Source organism: Lactuca virosa, chromosome 5 (genome assembly GCF_052849685.1).
Source record: "Lactuca virosa cultivar CGN04683 chromosome 5, Lactuca_virosa_CGN04683_v6, whole genome shotgun sequence".
In the NCBI taxonomy this organism is placed as follows: domain Eukaryota; kingdom Viridiplantae; phylum Streptophyta; class Magnoliopsida; order Asterales; family Asteraceae; genus Lactuca; species Lactuca virosa.
The window spans coordinates 464,237,141-464,259,698 of record NC_136430.1 but is presented as its reverse complement, the minus strand read 5'-3'; the positions used below and the strand labels follow the sequence as shown (position 1 = coordinate 464,259,698).

Genomic DNA, 22,558 nt, shown 5'->3' with positions numbered 1-22,558 from the left:
CTAGCTACAAGGAGCATCTTCGTTCTCCAATATCGATTTGAGGTCAGGATACCATCAGATGAGGGTTACGAAGGATGGCATTCAGAAGATGGACTTCTGTACTCGTTACGACCATTATAAGTACGTGGTGATACCTTTTGGGCTCACCAACGCACTGACGACGTTCATGGATTTCACGAACCGGGTGTGTAGCACAGTGTTGGATCGATCGGTGATCATTTTTATTGATGATATCTTGGTCTACTCTAAGACCAAGGAGCAACATGAGGACCACCTTCGTGAGATTCTTGGGGTTCTGTAGGGGAGAGGTTGTACGCGAACTTCTCCAAGTATGAGTTCTGGTTATGCGAGGTTTGGTTTCTGGGACATCTCGTCAACCAGGACGGTATTTTGGTCGACCCGGACAAAATCGAGGCGGTGATTCAGTGGGAAGTTCCGAGATCTCCATATAAGATACAAAGTTTCCTTGGGCTGGCTGATTACTGCAGGAGGTTTATTCGAGACTTCTCCAAGATTGCAGTTTCTTTACCAGGTTGACTAGGAAGGATGCCACTTTCCGCTGGGGGCCTGAGTAGCAGACGACTTTTGAAACCCTATGCAAAAGTTATGTGAGGAATCGGTTCTAGCACTCCATGAGGGAGTTGACGAATTTGTGGTATATTATAAAGTATTGATCCAAGGAATTGGTTCCGTTTTGATGCAAAGAGGGCATGTGATAGCTTACGCTTCGAGGAAGCTGAAGCCTCATGAGGCGAATTATCCTACTCATGATCTTGAGTTGGGGGTGGTGGTTTTCGTCCTCAAGATTTGGCGCCATTATTTATATGGGGTATGTTGTACTATCTACACGGATCACAAGAGTTTGAGGTACTTCATGGATAATCTGAATCTAAATATGAGGCATCACGGATAACTTGATGTGGTTAAGGATTACGATTGTGAGATCTTATATCACCCGGGGAAGGACAATATGGTGGTCGATACTTTGAGCCGTAAGCTGGCTGGTACTCCTATTCGAGACCTATATTTGAGGATGACCATCATCTCATAATTTTTGGATATGATTAGAGAGGCACATGCTGAAGGGACCAGGAAGGAAAAATAGAAAAAGGAGATGATCAAGGGTCAGATTACTGCATTTGTTACTGATAGGCACAGTCTATTGATTTAGTGTGGAAGAGTTTCGGTTCCGGTTTCCAGTGGAGTTCTCCAGATATTGTTGGAGGAAGCTCATAAGTCTAAGTTCTCGATTCATCCTGTCGCGACAAAATGTATCGAGACTTGAGACTCAGTTATTGGTATCCCTACATGAAGAGGGAGATAACGTGGTACATCGAGAGGTGCCTGACCTGTCGAAAGGTCAACATTGAACATCAGAGACCACACGGTAAGTTTCAGCCTTTAGAGGTCCCTATGTGGAAATGGGAGCAGATCACCATGGATTTTATTACCAAGTTACCAAGGATGGATAAGGTACTTGATCTTATTTGGGCTATTATGCATCGTTTGACCAAGAGTGCTCATTTAATTGCTATTCGGGAGAGCTCCTTGGTTGATAAATTGGCTTACATCTATATTCGAAAGGTTATGGCTCGTCACAGGGTGCCTATTTCTATAGTCTCATATCGAGACGTTCGGTTTACTTCTAGGTTTTGGAAAAGGTTCCATGAGGAGTTGGGTACCAGGATACATTTTAGTACTGCATATAATCCACAGACAGATGGCCAGAGTGAGCGGACTATTCAGACGCTCGAGGATATGTTGAGAGCCTGCATCATTAATTTCAGTGGGAGATGGGACTCCAACCTTCCTTTGGCTGAGTTTTCCTACAACAACATCCATTATGCTAACATTGTTGTACCACCTTACGAGCTTCTCTATGGGATAAAGTGTCGGAACCCGGTTTGCTGGAGAGAAGTTAGGCAAAGAGTCATGGGGAGCACGGAGGTGGTGGTCAAGACGATATAGCTTATTCAGTAGGTCAGCCAGAGATTGCTGACAGCTCAGAGCTGATAGAAGAGTTATGCATATCAACGTCGTTCGAAGTTGGAGTTTCAGGTTGGGGATATGGTATTTATGAAGGTATTCCTCAAAAGGGTGTCATTCGTTTCAGGAAGCAGGGTAAGTTGGGCCCCATATTTATCGGTTTGTTCCGAGGTACGACCAGGGTAGGAAAGGCATCCTACTAAATGGAGTTATCAGAGGAGCTCGGTAATATTCATAGGATTTTCCATGTTTCTCAGTTACGGAAGTGTGTAACTGACGAGACATATGTAGTTCTATTTTATGATATTCAAGTTGATGAGCGTCTGAATTATGTTGAGCGACCAGTGTCGATTCTTGAAAGGAGGACGAAAGCCTTGCGCAACAAGGTGGTGGGCTTGGTTAAGGTGCAATGGTAGCACCAGAAGGGTTCCAAATGGACTTGGGAACCCAAGGAGGAGATTAGGAAGCACTACCATGAGTTGTTCACAACAGTGGATTTTGAGGATGAAATCTGATTCAAGTGGGGGAGAATTGTAACATCCGTTCTCTAGGTAATGCTTTTTCCGAGTTTAATTTATCTTTAATATAATTTTTGAGGATTTTGGATGGGCCACGACATGGTAGCTGACACACCTAAGGAATGCGGAGCCGTGAAACACCACGACGTGGTGGCTATTTTGATTGAAAACACAAGATCTTCGAGTTTGTACCCTATTTAGAGGCACTAACTCCTAGGGTTTCCTCATTTGGCAGCCTCCACCCTCTGAGATCATACCCCAACCAAACCCTGGCCTCCATATGTGTGTTTTGAGTGTGTGAAGCCACTTTTGTGAAGGTTGAAGGAAGAAGGAGTCCATTTTGGTGCATGTGTGCTTGGTTCCGGCTTAGATCTTGCAGCTTCATCACATTTATGGTCTTTTGAAGGTATAAAGTCTTTAACTTTCTCACTAGTTCTCTAAATCTAGTTCTAGGTCATTTTATGAGCTTTTCGGTCCATACTTTCTTGTTCTTGGCGTTTGAGTGAACTCCAGAACCGTTGTGTGCCTTATTCGACTTCTGGACCATGGTGGTGGTTAGAAAGGGGACTTCATGACTTAGTTTAGTGTCCATGAAATGAGTGCAACCATTCAGATCTTAGGATTTGAGATCTTGGCTTATTGGGATGTCTTAATGGATAAATTTGGAAACTTTATTTATCAAGACCTTGGGAAGGTTTAGATATGAGATTGATCTCATGGGATTAATGGTTAATAGCTTAATTCATTATCACACCCCCAAACCAGACAGCGGAAACGTCCGAGGGTGGATGACTTCATTTGTAGTATCACAACACATGCATTATAATAATCAGAGTACAAGCAACCACTGTATTTAAAAAGTATAAGTATTTACATGTGTTTCATCATTGTATACTGAAACCAAATAGTTATACAAAAGAAGAAGACAAGACTCAAATAGCTCCATCTTCTCAAAAGCTCAGGGAGTACTTGTCTACTGGTTCCCTGAGAATACAAGTAATTTGAAAAAAGAGTATCAACATAAAGTTGAGTGAGTGCATAAGTGTTTATGTTTGAAAGAATGTTTTATGTTTCTTGAATATGTAAATTGTTCTAGAAAATCCTATATTTTCTGTTGTATATGAAAAGTAGTTTTAATCACATAAAACCGTTCTGTTTGTAAACCGATGTTCTGTATTTGTATTCCTTTTGTAAAATTTTAACTGTGAGTGTGTCTGGCTTCACCAGCTGTTATTGTAAACTGTAATGTAATACTGTAAATTGTATCTTGTAAACTAGTACTTTGAAAATGTACTTATGTTTAGTTAATTATACACTAACGTATTGTTAATATCTTTTTAATGAGTTATTATAACCATACTGACTAGATGGCCTGACCCAACGCATTGAAGGCGTTGAAAGTTGTTGATAACAACTGTCACTCCTAGGCGTGTATGCCTGACTATAGCTAGTAGTCTGAGTGTGGGGTTATCAATCCCAATATAGATCTATACACACATTGTTTCGATCCCCAACTGGAGATTCTGGTTATAATGTCAAGACTTTAACTATATTGTTTAAAATAAATTAAACAACCTGTATCAAATGACTCATAAAAAGAATATAAACATCACATGTATATTAGTTATGAAAACCCAATCATTCTGAAATAAATGATTGATAGTATGTTCTTGAATTAGTATTCTTAACATGTATATGAAAGATGGATACTCTTGATTAGTTTTGAGTCAAACCTTTGTTCTTGTAAAACAATGTACTTTAGTATACTTGAATCATGAATTAATGTTCTGTGAATCATAAATTATACCTATTATAATTTATATGTATTTATTGAATTGATACTGAGTAATCATGAATGCAACCGCTTGCTCAACATGTCACAGAGGGTATTTGAAATGAATGAAATAGCTTTTATACTTATATACATATACAAATATATATAAATAAAAGTTAAATGACACTCGGACAAATAACCGATACTTATAATCCCACATCCAAACAAGGAAAAGGAACCAAAGTGGGTTATCAGTCGTAAGCCTTTTAAATCTTATATATATATATATATATATATATATATATATATATATATATATATATATATATATATAAATATGATTTCTGGGGAAAATATAAGTTTATAAAAACATTTAAAAGAAGTTTAATATTTTGAAATACTTTTGGTGACTTAATGTCATTTTAACACGATCTTTGAAAATTAATTGAATTGATGATAACTCAAATCCGTTTTGATAAGATATTTGAAACCATTTGTTTATAACACAAAATGTTTGTGTTAGACTTGTATTCCCCCCCCCCCCTTTAAAACAGTAAAACCTATGAAAATACGGGGGTATGAACTCACCTGATTGTGAGTGATCTGGAAGGTAAGATAGATATAGGATGCTTGAGTTCACAATTGAAGTTACGAAGCACAGCTGGATCCTATAAGGCATATATTCACATATATGTGTATTCAATTAGTGGTTACAACTCTTAACTAGTATAGGAAACCACCTAAGATTGTAGGAAACACCCTAAATGAAGTGTTAGGCTAACAAATGGAAGCTTGGAAGTGGTTTCACGGCCACCCAAGGATGGGTTTGCGGCCTTATAGAGTTCACGACCTCATGAGGTTCACGGCCTCATGAGGTGTTCACGGACCAATGAATCTATGAAGGGTTCACGGTCCTTATGAAGGGTTCACGGTCGTGATCCCTTCAAGCTCATGAAGATTATGATGAAACTTGACAAATCAAGGCTAGGATCTAGTAGCCTTTCAAGTATGACAAGATTAAGGATGAAACACTTATGTTTTTTAGGCTTTAGAGTGTTCACGGTTGAAGATTTTTGAAAGAGAATGGATGTGTTCACGGTTGGGAGGAGGAGAAATGAGAAGAAAATGAGGTCACTCTAATATATATAGGAGGTGGTTCACGGCGGTGAACACCTTGTGAGTGGTTTTCTGGTTAGAATTAATCCTCCCGATCTCAAGCTAACTCATCCTAGCATCCATTCTTACATTACACTAGGCTCAAAAACTCTCAAACAGACCCTTAACAGTGCTAAAAGATAGCAGAAACTAGTCTGACTTTGATTGAATTGAATGACTGTACAAGATAGAAATTTCGGGTTGTCACATTATCCCCCCGTTAGAGAGAATTTTGTCCTGAAATTAGAGTTTTAAGCAATTAAGAAATTACAAATAACTAAGTAAAAGATGAGGATATTTCAGTTTCATTTGATCCTCGTGCTCGCAAGTGAATTCAGGTCCTCGCTTGGCATTCCAACGAACCTTCACTATAGGGATACGACTTTGCTTTGTTTGCTTGACCTCTTGGTCCATGATCTCTACTGGTTCTTCCACGAAGTTGAGGCTCTCGTTGATCTCGATTTCGTCGAGTGGGATTACAAGAGTCTCGTCGGACAGACACTTTTTCAAGTTCGAGACGTGGAAAACAGGATGTATGTTACTTAGTTCTTGAGGTAGTCGGAGTTTGTAAGCTACTGGACCGATTCTAGCAAGAATCTCGAATGGTCCTATGTACCTTGGATTCAGCTTGTCACACTTTCCAAAGCGTATCATGCCCTTCCAGGGTGAGACCTTCAACATGACGCGGTCACCAACCTGAAATTCCAAAGGTTTTCTTCTTTTGTCAGCGTAGCTTTTATGTCTATCTCTAGAAGATTTAAGTCGCTCCCGGATTTGTACGATTTTATCCGTAGTTTTGCGAATGATTTCCGGACCAGTGAGAGCACTGTCAGTACCTTGACTGCTAGCTAGCTGCGTGTCACCCACTTCAGCCCATCACATAGGTGATCTGCACTTGCGGCCATAGAGGGCTTCAAATGGAGCAGCCTTTATGCTTGTGTGATAACTGTTGTTGTAAGAGAATTCGACAAGGGGTAAATGAGTATCCCATGCCTTTCCAAAGTCTATCACGCAAGCTCGCAACATATCTTCTAGAGTTTGAATCGTCCTCTCACTTTGTCCGTCAGTTTGTGGATGGTAGGCTGTACTCATGTCCAGCCTAGTTCCCAAAGATTTTTGTAAAGACTGCCAGAAACGAGAAGTGAATCTACTATCTCGGTCTGAAATAATAGATATTGACACACCATGCAGTCTAACGATCTCCTTGAGGTAAGATCTTGTTAGCTTCTCCATCTTGTCGGTCTCTTTGATTGGTAAGAAGTGTGCGGATTTGGTTAATCTATCGACGATTACCCAAATAGTATCATAACCACCCGATGTCTTGGGTAACTTAGTTATGAAATCCATTGTAATCCCCTCCCACTTCCATTCAGGGATTTCAGGTTGTTGCAATAAACCTGAAGGTTTCTGATATTCTACCTTGACTTTGGCACAAGTAAGGCACTTGCCCACAAAGGTAGCGATTTCGGCCTTCATGTTAGGCCACCAGTATAGTTTCTTAAGGTCCAGGTACATCTTGTCTAAACCTGGATGAATGGAGTATCGGGTTTTGTGTGCTTCATTCATAACCATGTCTCTGTAACCACCGCACTTTTGTGTCCAGATTCGGTTCATGAAACAATAGACTCCATCATCCCTGACTTTGAAGTTTTTATCCATTCCTCTCAGGGTTTCACCTACCACATTTTTGGTTTTTAAGGCCTCAAGCTGAGCCTCTCTGATATGTGTGGACAGATGTGAATGGATTGTCATGGTCAACGACTTTACTCGGCATCCCGAGTATTCTTTTCTGCTAAGGGCGTCAGCTACTACGTTAGCTTTACCAGGGTGATAAAGAATCTCACAATTGTAGTCGTTAAGTAGCTCCACCCATCGTCGTTGTCTCATGTTCAACTCTTTCTGATCGAAGATATGCTGGAGACTTGTATGGTCCGTGAATACTATGCATTTCGTGCCATATAAGTAATGTCTCCAGATCTTCAGAGCAAATACCACTGCTCCTAGTTCAAGGTCATGTGTTGTATAGTTGACTTCATGTATCTTTAGCTGTCTTGAGGCATAGGATATCACATTTCCTCTTTGCATAAGAACACACCCAGACCCTTGATTAGAAGCATCACAGTACACTACGAAATCCTCTGTCCCTTCAGGAAGAGACAGGATTTGTGCACTACACAGAGCTCGCTTCAGCGTTTGGAATGTTGTTTCTTGCTTTTCTCCCCAGCTAAAAGTTACACCCTTTTACGTCAAGGTGGTAAGAGGTTTAGCGATTCGAGAGAAATTCTGGATGAATCTGCGATAGTAGCCAGCAAGACCTACGAATTGACGGATTTCTGTAGGTGTTTTAGGTGCTGACCAGTTTTCAATTGCCTTTATTTTGGAAGGGTCGACGTGTATTCCTTCTGAACTGACCACGTGACCTTGGAAATCAACCTTCCTGATCCAAAATTCACACTTTGAAAACTTCGCATAGAGTTTCTCTGATCTAAGAGTTTGCAATATTTGACGAAGATGTTGGCCATGTTCCTCTTTACTTCTTGAGTAGATAAGGATGTCGTCGATAAAGACTATGACGAATTTGTCCAGAAATGGATGACACACTCTGTTCATTAAATCCATGAACACAGCAGGTGCATTCGTCAATCCAAATGGCATCACTACGAATTCATAATGACCATAACGAGTTCTGAACGCGGTTTTGGGAATGTCATCCTCCAAAATCCGTAATCGATGATATCCGGATCTTAAGTCTATTTTCGAAAAGTAGCTCGCACCTTGAAGTTGGTCGAACAGATCGTCAATGCGAGGCAGAGGATATCGATTCTTGATGGTAAGTTTATTTAGCTCGCGGTAGTCTATGCACATACGAAATGATCCATCCTTCTTCTTCACGAACAAAACTGGTGCTCCCCAGGGTGAGAAGCTTGGTCTTATGAAACCTTTGTTAAGGAGTTCGTTAAGCTGGCTGGATAATTCCTACATTTCAGAAGGTGCAAGACGATAGGGGGATTTGGCTACAGGGGTAGCCCCAGGGATTAAGTCGATTCTGAATTCGACTTGTCGTTCGGGAGGCACTCGTAGAAGATCATCGGGAAAAATGTCGGGAAAGTTGCAGACCTCAGGAATGCTCGCGATGTCTTTCACTTCTTGCTTTTTCTCTACCACGTGAGCTAAGAAAGCACAGTACTCTTTGCGAAGGTACTTCTGTGCTTTGATGCAAGAAATGATTTGGAGGTTTGTTCCGGGTTTGTCGCCGTAAATAACAAGAGTTTCGTTAGTTGGCAAGTTTAGGCGAATGGCTCTTTCATAGCATAGGATATCAGTGTGGTTAGAGCACAACCAATCCATACCTATTATGACGTCGAAAGTTTTGATAGAGACCGGCATAAGGTCTATTGGGAAAGAAAAGTTATTCAATGTAAGAGTACATCCTATGTATATATCGTTGGTGGATTCAGATTTCCCGTTAGCCATTTCGACTGTGAAAGTTTCATTTAGTGGTTGGGAGTTTTGATTTAGCAAGTGTTTGACATTATTGCTCACAAAGCTCTTCTCAGCACCACAATCAAATAGAATGCATGCATAAGTGTTGTTGAGAAGAAACGTACCCGTGACCACCGCAGGGTCTGCCACCGCTTCTTCGTGACCCAAAGCTAAAATTCTCCCAACTCCTCCGGCATTTCCAGCTTTTGGACAATCTCTCTTGAAATGCCCCACATCACCACATTGGTAGCATGCTTGACCTACTCCAGCGGCATGTACTTGGTTAATTGGTTGGGGTGGTGATCTACAGAATCGGGCAGTATGCCCTTTTCTGTTGCAGTTACGACACTGCATTTCTCGGCAATTTCCATTATGGTGAAAATTGCACTTGTTGCACTTAGGGAGATTACCAGCATAAGGCTTAGCTGGTGCAGGGTTAGCAGGAACAGCAGCAGGTACAGTAGCAGCATTGACTGCAACTAGTTGTTGCTTCTTTGAGGATTCCTGTGAAGACTTGCCCTTCCTCTTGTTCCAACCTTTCTTCTTGCTGTTGTTGTTGTTATTATTGTTGTTGTTGTTTCCCTTCGGTTGTTCTGGTGCAGCAACCACTGAGTTTTGACAGGCTCCGTGGTCAATAAGAGATTGTGCCAGCTCTTTGGCACTGTCAAAGGTAATAGGCCTTGAAGCTAAGACACTTGATTGAATCTGGGGCGACGGTCCCCAAATATATCTCTCGATCTTTTTTCTCTCCAGAGCAACCATTTCTGGACAAAGAATTGCCAGAATCTATTGGTATAGGTTGTTATGTCCGAACCAACCATTGTAAGACCCCAGAGCTCTTGCTTGAGTTTCTGAATTTCCCCTCGCGGACAGTATTCCCGCATTAGCATGGCTTTTAAGTTCTCCCAGCTTATCGAGTTAGCCACTACCAGAGTCAGTGACTTAACATGGCCATTCCACCATGTTAAGGCTCTATCCGAAAAGGTACAAATAGCGAACTTAACCTTCCTACCCTTCGGACAGGAGCAGATTTCAAAAATTGCTTCTATCTTCTCAATCCATTGTCTTAATGGCATAACTCTTCCAGTCCCGTTAAAGGTCCTGGGTTTGGAATTCGAGAAATCTTTATAAGTACACTCTCGCGAGTGCCCATGACTCTCGCCATGGTTAGAAGGATGTGCACCAGCTCCTGACCCACTAGCACCAGGAGTATTGATATGAGACATGGCAGCTGCTACCGCTGCTGTGACCGCCGCTTGAAACATAGCACCGTCGAATTGAGGAGGTGGTGGCGGAGGTGGTGTCGGTGCTTCATTGACATTGTTATGTCTTGGATTTCTCCGAGGAGGCATCTTTTACTATAAAAGTTAAAAGATAAAAAGATGATAAGATATCAAGAGTGAAGATGAATTTGATATCTCTGAACTAAAACATTTAGTTCAACATGAATCTTGTAAGGAATCGGATATAGGAGTCTACTACAAGTACAACTTGCAATAAGATCAAATAAAATTGAGTGGTTATTTTTCAAAGGGTATGAAAATGCATGTCGATTATATTGGTATATTGAGTACATAAAGTCTGGAAAACTTGACCCTAAACAGGTCTACAATACACCAAATTCTGGGAAAAAACATCGACATCATACTGACCTACCGAAAATGAAATTTTCGCGGTCGTACTGAAAAACATGAAAAATAACTCTAGAACATATTCGCAGACTTAACTATAACAAAAAGAGTAAACAGAGAGCGAGTAGAGTATTATCCATTTCTTAAACCCTTCTGTTTACACGGGCCGTGTAAACGTAAAAACAGAGCTGGACGATTTTAAGCCTAAAAATCGATTTTTTTAACTCATTCTTTTCACATAGCCTGCGATTCTTCTCCTCCCTACTGCCCCCTTCGAAAAAAAACCCTAAAAAACACTCCATCTTCCTCAATTTTGCTTCAAAAAAAAATCAAGCTCCACGGTATGACATTCTTCTCTTTTCTTCATCTTCTTTATCATACATCTCAATTTCACCCACTAATTGCCGATTTTGGGGGTTTTGAGCAAACCCTAGAATTTTTGAATCTCCACATTTCGTGCTAATGTTTGTAATATCTTGTAGGATAAGCTTGGGGAAAGCTTGGGGAAGCATTGGACATCACCCTACCACCATTTTCAAGCACAAATTGGTATTATTGTTCCAAACTCTTTACTTTGTGCATATAGTTAGAACCACATTCTTTTAGGGTGATTTTTGGTGATATTGCTAGTTCTTGTGCATACTCTAGAGTTCAAAATTGTCCTACATTGTGTGCGAAACTTTGTTGAATTTATTGGGCAATGGCTTCCCGTGGAAAAAGGGCTAGAATTGGGACCTCACATATGGGTGGTCAAGAGATCAATGATGAACAAGACCAACATTCCATGGAAAACCCCTATAAATTTGGTCTTATTTTTTAGTCCAATCAAAAAGAGATTTTGTATGCAAGCCTTATTCGAAGGGTAAAAGGGACACAAAAATTTGTGGATATCCAAGCCCTTAAGGACCTTCATATCTATAAAGGTGTCCACAAGCTCTTGAAGAACATAGGTTGGGAAGGTCTATTGAATCTCCATGCCTTAAGCTATCAAACAACCATGTTGGAACTCTTGTCATCCATCACCTTTGATTACCAAACACATATCCTTACTTTCCGTTTGATCAATCAATCCCATAAGATTCATGTTGACACCCTTTGTGATATTATTGGTGCGCCAAATGCGAAAAGGTATGTGTATACAGCAAAAGGTAGAAAAAATATTATATTTGAGCAAAGTTGTGAACGATTTTGGACGACCATCTTTTGTGAACACGAGTTTCAGTCGGGCACGGCAAAGGCTTCCAGTATCATTCATCCGGTTCTTAAGGTCACCCACCAGATCATTGCTTCTCTCCTGTTTCCTCAAGAAGAGATTAGCAAGGCAAACAATAAAGAGTTGGAAGTCTTGTGGTGCATGATTTACAAGCCCGAGGAAGTTCCTCACTTCAGGTGTTGGGTAATTCAGAAAATGCTCAGAAACTCCATGAGCAATGGTGGCCAGCTTCATTGTGGAGGCATGGTTTCTATTATAGCTGAACATCTTGGCCTCCATTTACCCAACAACCCAACCAATATAAATCCGGGCCGTACTCGTTTATCACTTGATGTTATGGAGACCATGCACCTCTTTCACCGCAATCCCAACGGGGATGTTCATTGGACAGTCGATGGTAAAGAGTATCTACGCATTGACATCCGAAATAAGAAGATACTCGCTTTGGCCAATGACATCCCTTCTACAAATTGGCGTCTCCAGTCCAACTTGGGTGTTAATGTAACCCGTAGACCTCCAACCACCATTCTTAATCCTCCTGCTCCAACTGCAACTGCAGGTGCTTCCAGCTCATCTCGCCCCATTCCTTTTCCTGAACACAACCTTTACATGGGCGAATTTGCATGCTTAGACCACCATTACACGAGCTTACAGCAGGAGGTCGGAGAGATTTATACGGGTGTTGCTGAAAACACTTCCGAATTTCAAGACTACCGTAACCTTCAAGAAGAGCGTTGGGCCCAGCAAGAGTTGCGATGGGCCGATCACGATCAGCGGTGGCCGTTCAGGAGCAACATAACAGAAACATTCATCACTTGTTGAGCGATATTCACCGAGTACTTGTCCTTCCCACGCAGCAGCAACCATCATCATCTCAACCCCAGTGGCCTCCATATTATCCTACTAATTATCCTTCACAGTTCCCTCGACATCCTCCACCGTCCGGCTCTCAATAGGCTGGTTGTGCCTCTCTCCAAGCATCGAGGACGATGCTTATTTTAAGCTTGGGGAGGGGCATCCATCCATGCATAAATCCCGTTGCATGTACATATTGCATTAATTTTCGATTTCTTTTTCATTTTTCTGCATAGAAAATTTTTCAAAAACCAAAAAGATTTTCTTTCTATTCTAATTTTAATATTTTTGCATTTTGCATCTAAATTTTTGCATTGCATTCAATTCTAAAAAAAATGTTGATTCAATCCCAAGCAACCGAATATTCTCAAAACAGTTGAGCTGGTAAGTGAGTCGTATGCCTTGAGATTAGACTTGCTCTTTTATTGAAAATCTAAAAGCAAGCTAATCACACACGAACACACCTCCCGAAGCTACTTGTGCAAAACAGAAAGTGAGAAGATTGTCAACATTTGAGCATAACAGCAGGTATGAGTCAATTCGTTGGGACGCATGACTGGTCTTATGAGTAGTAAATGCTCAATTGAACTCAAAATGCCAAATTCAAAAATTCATAAAAAGAATACAAAATTTCAATGTCCCGAGCCTTCCAGCGCTCTAAAAAGTCCTTTCTACTCATTCCCTTTTATATACCCTGCTTGGGGACATATTTCCAACTATACCTACGGGTCTTTGCATGTTGACTTCAGTCCTCCGAAAAATGTCTGGAAGCCCCTCACGGTAATAGACCGTGAGATGTCCCACATAGAAAAGTCAAGGATGAAAATATAAAGAAATAGGCCTAGCAAATAAATTTATAAGAGTGTTATATGTTATCTTTGTTTTGTTTTTTTTTAAAATAAAAAATAAAAAAATATAAATATAAATATAAAAATAATAATAATAAATAAATAAATAAATAAAAATTATTATTAAGTTAATTTGTGACCTTTGGGACTCGAACAAGTAAACTCTGAGGGGTGTCCTACACCTAATCGCCTAAAGCTAAATTGTTTGGGACTGATTGGGTTGACAGTTCGCTACACGAGTTCCATATAAAGTCATGAACTTAATAATAGAAAAATAAAGCTAATCTGTGGCCTTTGAGGTTCGGGCAAGTAAACCTGAGGGATCTCTTTAAATCGAGCACACTAAGGTCATTTGATCTGGATGTGTTGGTTGGAAGCCCGTTACACGGATTTCAAAGAAAGCTATGAGCTTTATTTGTAGAAAAATGTAATTAGAAAGTTTGTATATATTTGTGTTTATAGTTTAAGTGAATAACATGTTTAGGAAAAATGCTTGGCTGCCAAAAGATTCCTTTGGACTTGGATTTGAACTTATGACATTGGGACTGAATGTTAATTACTTTGACTGGTGTAAGTGGTTTGAAATTTGTAACCAATCTGGGTAAATATTAGGGAATTTTTAGAAGATATTTTTTAGAAAAAGATTGTTGTTAATCAACAAATAGCTGGAGTCGGTCATTGTTATATTTTGTGAAACAAAGATGATTGAGCATGTTTTGTCACATACAATTTCACGAGAGTAAGACCATAATTTGTTCCATGAGTTGACTTGATGATATTGAGAGGGAACAAGTGTTGTGATCTTTGATTCTGTTGAGTTGCGTTAGGGAGTGGCTAAAGTCTTATTTCTATTGTTATATAATTTGAGACTAAAGCCAAGTTGACTCAAGGCACGACATGTACATTCTCAACTATGGTACAAAAACAGGGTTAATTGGGTTGGATTCTTTTCATATTTGTTTTGATTTCTTGCATTAAGTTTCAAAAAGTTTTGACTTTGATTTTCTTTTCTTCTCCTTTATTTTATTTTCTCTAGTTTAAATTTTTCTTGTTCTTTCTTGAGGACAAGAAAGGTTCAAGCTTGGGGAGATTTGTTAGGTGCATTTCATGCATCCATTTTGTAGTTTTACTCCATAAAAGTGCATTGCATTTAGCTTTAAACTCATGCATTTTGCATATTTTTCAGGATTTTTCATGATGCAATTCCATTCACACACTTTTGTGATATTTCAGGGACTTTTGGAGGTAGGATCTTATTTGAGGTGATGAATAAGAGATATGGATGAAGTTTCGGGACTTGTGGAGCATCGAGGAGGAAGATATCAAGAAAATGAAGATTTTAGCTTTACAGAGGTTTACACGGCCGTGTAAATGCAAGCCTTGTATTCACACGGGCCGTGTAAACGCATACTATTGAGCATCGAACTTTGAAAGCTTGACCAAATTAAACATTCTACTTTTTGTGTTTACACGGCCGTGTAAATGGTAGTGTTAATTTACACGGGCCGTGTAAACGAGGTCGTCAATTTAAAACAGTTTAATTCCTTTCTAAAAAGAGGCAACCGGTTCCAGAAGAAAAAGGGTCGATTTTGTGAGTTCTAGAAGCGATTTTGGGGAGCATTTTTGAAGACAATTGTTGCTTTAAAACTCTTGGATTTCAATTTGTAAGACTTTAATTTCAATTTCTAGGTTTGTGCTTTGTTCTAGTCATGAGTGGCTAGAAACCTAACTCTCCAACTTCATGTATTGACAATTATGTGTGTGAATTCAATCATTTGACTTGGTGTTTGTTTTAAATGCTATCTAATGAATTTGATTTTGTTTTAATTGAAGGTTTGATTTCAATTCTAGTTCTTTTTGGCCAATTGAGTGAGGGTTGATTCATTCAAGTTATCTAATATGCAAAATCCGTAATTGTTTTGTCATATAGAACAAGTAACAAACACTAGATTGAACTTTCTTAAAATAATTCTGGTGTAAATCAAATTCACACATTCTTACACTTCCAAGCTTATGAGAAGTATTGAATGTTGTTGGTAAAATTCACACAAGCATAATGCAATCTTTCCATCTATTCTAAGAACTTGTTTAGATTAGGTTAGTTAGATTAGAATTAATTAAAGAACTTATTTTAATTAATTAAAATGGTGAATGTGAATTGCTAGAGCTTATTAGCATTTCTAATACCAACTTAGATAGAATTAAACAAATATCATTTCATATTACGAATCACATTGTTAATTAGTCTTGCATAGAGTTGGAGCACTTACAAATCTTGAGTTTATTTTACTTAATCAATTGCTTACTTATTACTTCAGTCCTTTATTTAAATCATTGCATCTAAACCCCCCTCTTTTATGATCTCGTTTGTACCTTGTGCAAAAGGGTATAAGCATTTATCTCGTGTCTCTGTGGATCGATCCTACTTACCTTGTATTACATTTTTAGTACAAAGTAGTAGTGTTTAAGGAGTTATTTTACCCCTTTATTTGTTAGCTTTGACACGCTCAACAGCAACCAACGCCAAGGATCCCATGCTTGAAACAACCTTCACTTCCTTTGTTACTTCCTCTTTGTGATATCTCAGAATGCCCACGAGTTTGGCCAACGTATAGTTCTTAAATTGTTTGTGTGCCTTCACTGTAGAAACAATAGCCTTCCATTCGAATTTGAGTCCATTCATAAACGTGACTTTTTGTTCAATTATTTCACGCTTGAGATTGTTCTTGAGCATCCTGCTGAACAAATGATTGAAGCGATTGAACAACTGATCCAACTTCTCATCAGGCTTTTGTACAAACGCTCCAAACTCCGATAAGAGCAATGTTTGCACGGAATGTTCCAACTCAGCATCACTAGAATATAACTCATTCAACCTCTCCCAAATAGCTTTAGCAGTATCGCATGCACTCACAAGACGAAAAGTGTCTGGAGGAAGAGCAAATCGAATGATTCTCATTGCTTTTGTATTACTCATCAGTTTATCCTTCTCATCTTGTGGAACAGTGTGTTCAACAATAAGCGTATTGTATTCAGCCAAAGTTTTGATTTCCTTTTTGGTATCGGTATGTGCATACGTCTCTTGTGTAATTGCATGCCATATTGTGGAATCGTGTTGTTCTATTCCAAGAACATAATCTTCAAAGTGGAGCGCCCAAACTTCATAGTCGTCTGGAAAGAGAATTGAAATCCTTGTCGTGGATCCAATACTGCTTGAGAGATTGAACGAAAGAGAGTGGGGATCTTCGTGAGCCATCTTATCAAGAATTCACAGAAACAAAATAGAACCAGATGTGTAAAACGTGAATCGAGTTCAAGAGTATAACTTGAGATCTAGATTTAGAATCTACAATCGATTGAGACGACTGAGATAACAAGAACATATCTAAGTAAAACAAAAAACCCTAGCAAAACTTGACAGAAGAATAGCGAATTAATTATACTATCTCCTGCTCTGATACCAATTGAGAGAACAATAAATATTATCAATAGATTCTGTAATAAACACCGTGAATTAAATGACAAGAATAATGAAGATCAAAAGTGTGCCTAATGCTTTGATTAATCGACTCTAGAAGAGTTCACAAGAACTTCTCTGTTAGAGCGTACAAACGGCAATTAGGGTTTCAAGCGTTAACCCTAATGTTACATGCATGCACAATATATATAGTCTAAATAACTAAGTGGGTCCGAAAATGGACAGGCCCAAACCGGAATAAAACAAACTATACTATGCAGACATTTGACACAACACTATTAAACTTAACAATGTGTTGTATGTGATATTTTGGGGAACTCACTAAGTTTCGTGCTTTACAATTGTGGATTTAAATGTGTTTCAGGTACTTCGGATGATCATGGAAAGACGAAGGCTTGACTATACACACTTATCGACAACTTTTTTGATTCTGCATTATTATGATACTCTGATTTTGGGATGACTGTATTTTGATACTTACGGTTTTTATGACTTGGTTTTTTGGAAACAATGTTATTACCTAATTTAAAAATAAAAAATTTGGCCGTGAAAATGGGACGTTACATAAACCTTTTTGCTTTGTGATTAAACTAGATAAATCGTTGAGATTATGGTTTAATTTTCTATTTGGATTATTTATACTTGTTTAATTTATTTTGCCAAGTTTGAGTGAAGATCCACACGTGTTAAAGATCGTTATTGTATTGCTTATTGTTTTGTGATATTAAAATAATTGTGACTAGTGGTTGACCAAAACCTAGTAAATAAAGTTATGAAATTTAATTTGTGTATGTATTAGATGACCATTCTATACATAATTTAATCCTTAACCATTAGGATTAATAAAAATCAAATCTTGCGTAATACGAACTTAAAGACTGAGAGTTTTAGATAATCAATTATATGACCATTGTGTGTTACAACAATATCGGCCCTCAAAATAAGGTATTCCCGAGTTTTAGATAATTAATTATATGACCATTGTGTGTTACAACAATATCGGCCCTCAAAATAAGATATTTGGAATCATACATACTTATAAAGTTAGTATTTTTCCTTGAACCTCATGCATTTGAAACCCCTATAAAAATTTGCAAACACCTCATGCATTTGAAACCTTCTATTTTAATGAATATCACTCAAAAGTCTCTTAATAATTATTAACAATTCAAAGGTTTTATAACTTATATAATATATTTAATAAACAATTAATGGATACTCTACTATAAAAAGGTTAATCTTTTTTAGTAGACACACAAATACAAATCACATACAAAATTCACAAAGAAAACAAGTTTAAAGTTTTTTGTGTTGGTTTGAGGGCTTTGAACAAATTTTCGAGCCATGTTATTATGTTGAAGTTTTTAATTTGTAAGTTTGTTATATACAAATTCTTTTTTGTATTTTCTTGATTTAAGTATTCTTTTAAGAATATCATTGTATGTTGTGGTTGAATTTAATGTAAATTAGATTAGATTCATGTTATCGATCATATGTTATGGAAGATGATATATATAATATTTAATTAACTATTGTATACATGTTTGTATGTTCATGTTGCTTCAAAACAATAATTAATTAAAAATCATGGATATATCATATTATCCATATTATCCATGTAAACATTTTTTAAAATGCAAATTGTCTATCCTATCACTTTATATTTTAGTATATGTTTAACATTTTAATTATAACAATAAGTGTTTTTTAAAAGTTTCTTTCACTTATTAATAATAACAAGTGGTTTTAAAATTAATAAGCAATAATTACAAATAATAAAATCAAATTACATGGATATGTCATATTATCCATGCAAGTCTCTTTTGAAATGCAAATTGTCTATGTTATCACTTTATTATTTAGTGTATGTTTTACATTTTAATAATAATATTAAGTGTTTCTTAAAAATCTTCTTTAACTTATTATTAATAATAAGTGGTTTAAAACTAATGAATAACAATTTTAAATGATAATAACATCAAATTATAAATTACATTTAGCTATAAATTAATTGTATTTTAAATGAACATCATTATTGAAATTAGAAAATGATCGCATAAGTAAAAATATAATTAATCCATAATAATAATTGTTAAAAATAATACTAAATAGATAATTATATTTAATTCTATTAATGAGGAATGTTGGTTGATATCAATGAATATTATTGTTCAAAATAATAGAGATTATATATATATATATATATATATATATATATATATATATATATATATATATTATTGTAAAAATATTATCTCAATGTTAATGTCGATAACATAACCATTTTAAACATATATTTTTCAAAATTTTTAACAATATATTTTTAATCTTCGCTGCGCAATGGGCGTGAATTCGTCTAGTGAAATATAAAACTTAGAAAATGAAATATAGAACTTGGAATGAAATATAAATTTGGTTTTATTACAAAACACACCTTGCACATCTTGGAGAAGCACGATTGATACCAGATCCATAGCAAAGGGAGACGCGATTAACCATATCACAAGGGTTGGTTCAAATCCAATACTCTGACTATTGTATATTGCAAAAGAAACGCAAGGAAGCAAATTTGTTTTAAGATAATCAGTTCTCGACGCAAGCCTCGACCACCTTGGTTTGACGTTTATGTTTTCTACCTTTCTTTGTCATTCCCTTATCTTGTAATTTGTAATTGTAATCAATAACCCCTCTTGAAAAAATGTTTTATTTTGGATAAATTTCTGGTATATTTTGTAATCAATAACCCCTCTTGTAATCAACTAGTATAACATATAACACATCCCAAACACCACAAGCCAAGATCAAAGTTTTTTGACTTCCAACAACAAAAAAGTTTACAAGACAATAATCACATGTCCTTTAAATCTACCTGAATCTCCACAACATCCAAATCAAGAATAACCAAAGTTATTATCTCTTCTGCTTCCAATCTTGTTAAATTGACTTGACCTGTGCTGGCCTCTCTTAATCAATTACTTTCTCTTCTAATCTTCTTTGACTTGACAACAGGGGAAGGAGTCTCATCATCTTCAGATGACACTATTTCATCTGGATCTGGGACATCATTTGGAACATTATGTTTGGTAATAAATTCCTTGAATATGGACATACATTCCCCTTTCACATGTACCACCTGTTCTGAAACCATCCCCCCCTTGCACCCTTCAACAGAATGATTTTCCGATCCAAGACTGAGTCTCGCTTTGACCACAATCTGCTGCTTCTCATCCATTGTAAGAAAGAAACCTAGCTACACAATCAACAAGGCTTAATTAACGTGAAAAATAGCTTCCCACAAACAATTTATTGTATGGAGGATGAGTGTAAAAGTGAAGGAAGGTGTTAATGGTTCGGGTCAGTGCTTCTAGTTCCCCACATCTATTATTTATTGCGATCACATCTAGTATAGTATCATCAATCTATTATCCAACATTGAATGAGATTAACATTAACTATGAACTGTCACGTTCTAAACTTAGAAAAACATAGAATGAAAGCCATACCCATAGAAAAACATAGAATGAAAGCCATACCCATGTCCATGCCCATGGCAAATTTATTGTGCATATTATGATGCCTATTGAGATACTAGCCTTCTATGTCCACAAGATAAGGAGCAGATACTAGCTTACTAAGCACAGCAGTGTTCACAACCCAAAACTGCAGAAAAGTTACATTTTAATTTCTGATTTTAAACACAACATTATTCATATGCATAGGTCGATGTAAATTTTGTTCAAATTCAATACCTAGCATAGCAATTAATTAACAACCAATGGTTGTGCAAGCTGAGAACAATGATTGCGTAGTTCTAAGCTCTGAATGCATTATTATTATTTAAACTATAACCGCCTCTACCAGTTTGAAAAATACTCAGAAAGAATAAGGTTTCCTGCTTGTACTTCCAAGATTCAACCAAAAATAAGCGACGCAGTCAACAATCTCGTGACCAAGAACAAAAATAAAATCAAAAAGAAATCAAACACAAGGCTACAATCTGAAACCAACAGTTTTTAAGAACAGATCTATAAAATATACAGCCAAAAACATATCTCTGCGGAAAACATTTTTTCATGACTCTCATTTAAAGTCCGTAAAAATAATGCCTACCTTTAATCGTGATCAAAGGGAAGAGAGCGACCAACAACAGAAGAAGACGACGAAGCACGGACGACCTGAGACAGCAGAAAGGAACGAGGTAAAGAAGAAGGCGTCGAATGGCTGAAGGCAACCAGTTGACTGTCAATAGAAGGCAATGGGCTAGAACGAGTTTGTTTGTAATCGTCCGTCAAATGCCATAAATGGGGATAGGGTTTGAGTACTTTAGGTTTTATACCCATTTAGCCGATACATTTATTATTAGACTGTATCACATTCATTGATTTGTTCAAGAATATAAAGGCTAATACTTTTAAAAATTTAAATCTATAAGTAATATGATAAAAATATTTAACCGAACTATTTATTTATTTATTTATCTTTTAAGTGTAAATAAATAAATAAATAAAATAATTGAGATTTAATTTAGAGTTTTAAAATTAAAATGAAAGTTTTATTAACGCTTAAAGGAGTGGGATGTGTTACCACTCGCCATGCACTACACCACCCCCTGCCTTGCGCTAAGGGACGTTAGGAGGAGCTCGCAAGCTGCATAGAGATAGGAGAGAGGATAGAGAAAATTAGATGATGACTTTTGATTGATTGATTTTTTTTTCTTTTTTTTTTTCAAAATAAAATCTAGACAAAATTTCACAATTGGTCCCTGTGGTTTACATAATATCGCACTTTGAGGACTTCCTAGCAAAAAATCACGCGAATGGTCCTTAAGGTTTCGTTTCATTGCGCGATTGGTCCTTGACCCTAACCCCCGTCACTTTTGTACCCAGTCACTTGATATTTATCAGCTCCACTAAATAGAACCCTCATCTTATTTGCCTCTGTCTTATTGTGTTCTAAGATTGTTGTTGCAGTTGTACTTAAAGAACATTTGTATTTGTCTAGCACCTTATGAACATTTACTATTCTCTTTGTGAGGTATTCTCTAATATATTCCAAACAAGTGATTATATACTCTGATGCACAACAAGATGAAAAGACAAATCTACCCCTTCACTAACGGTACAAAAGTGACGGGGTTAGGGTCAAGGACTAATCGCGCAATGAAACAAAACCTTAAGGACCATTCGCGTGATTTTTTGCTAGGAAGTCCTCAAAGTGCGATATTATGTAAACCACAGGGACCAATTGTAAAATTTTGTCTAAAATATATTAAACCAACACACCACCACCCTTTATCTTTTTACAACTTTGATGATAGCATTCCCTCTAGCCTATGTGGCTTCAAAAAAAATCTGTCATGGCATGAAAAAAATCCGATGTAGCAACATGCTAAACATGTTATCATTCCTTTCAACCTAATGAAATTGATATACATTTATTATTACATGTATTGCAATTAGTATATTTAAATACGATGTGGAATTTAATAAAACGAAAAAAAAAAACCCATAAAATTAAATGTGGAAAAAAATTAATTTAAAATAACCACAAAATGACATAGCAAAATGAATGAAAGTGTGACATGTCATACGTGGCAAGAAATTTTTTATTCATTAGA

General features: G+C 37.2%; 1 long non-coding RNA gene across 1 annotated transcript; it reads right to left on the bottom strand.

Annotated features, from left to right (window-relative positions):
• Nucleotides 1–20,056: 20,056 nt before the first annotated feature.
• Nucleotides 20,057–21,286, bottom strand: LOC145114651 (uncharacterized). The gene is made up of 3 exons (XR_013711128.1): nt 21,052–21,286; nt 20,475–20,601; nt 20,057–20,187 (listed from the first exon to the last, which is right to left on the bottom strand). It is a non-coding gene; the product is annotated as an uncharacterized LOC145114651 (long non-coding RNA).
• Between the last annotated feature and the right edge of the window lie 1,272 nt (nt 21,287–22,558).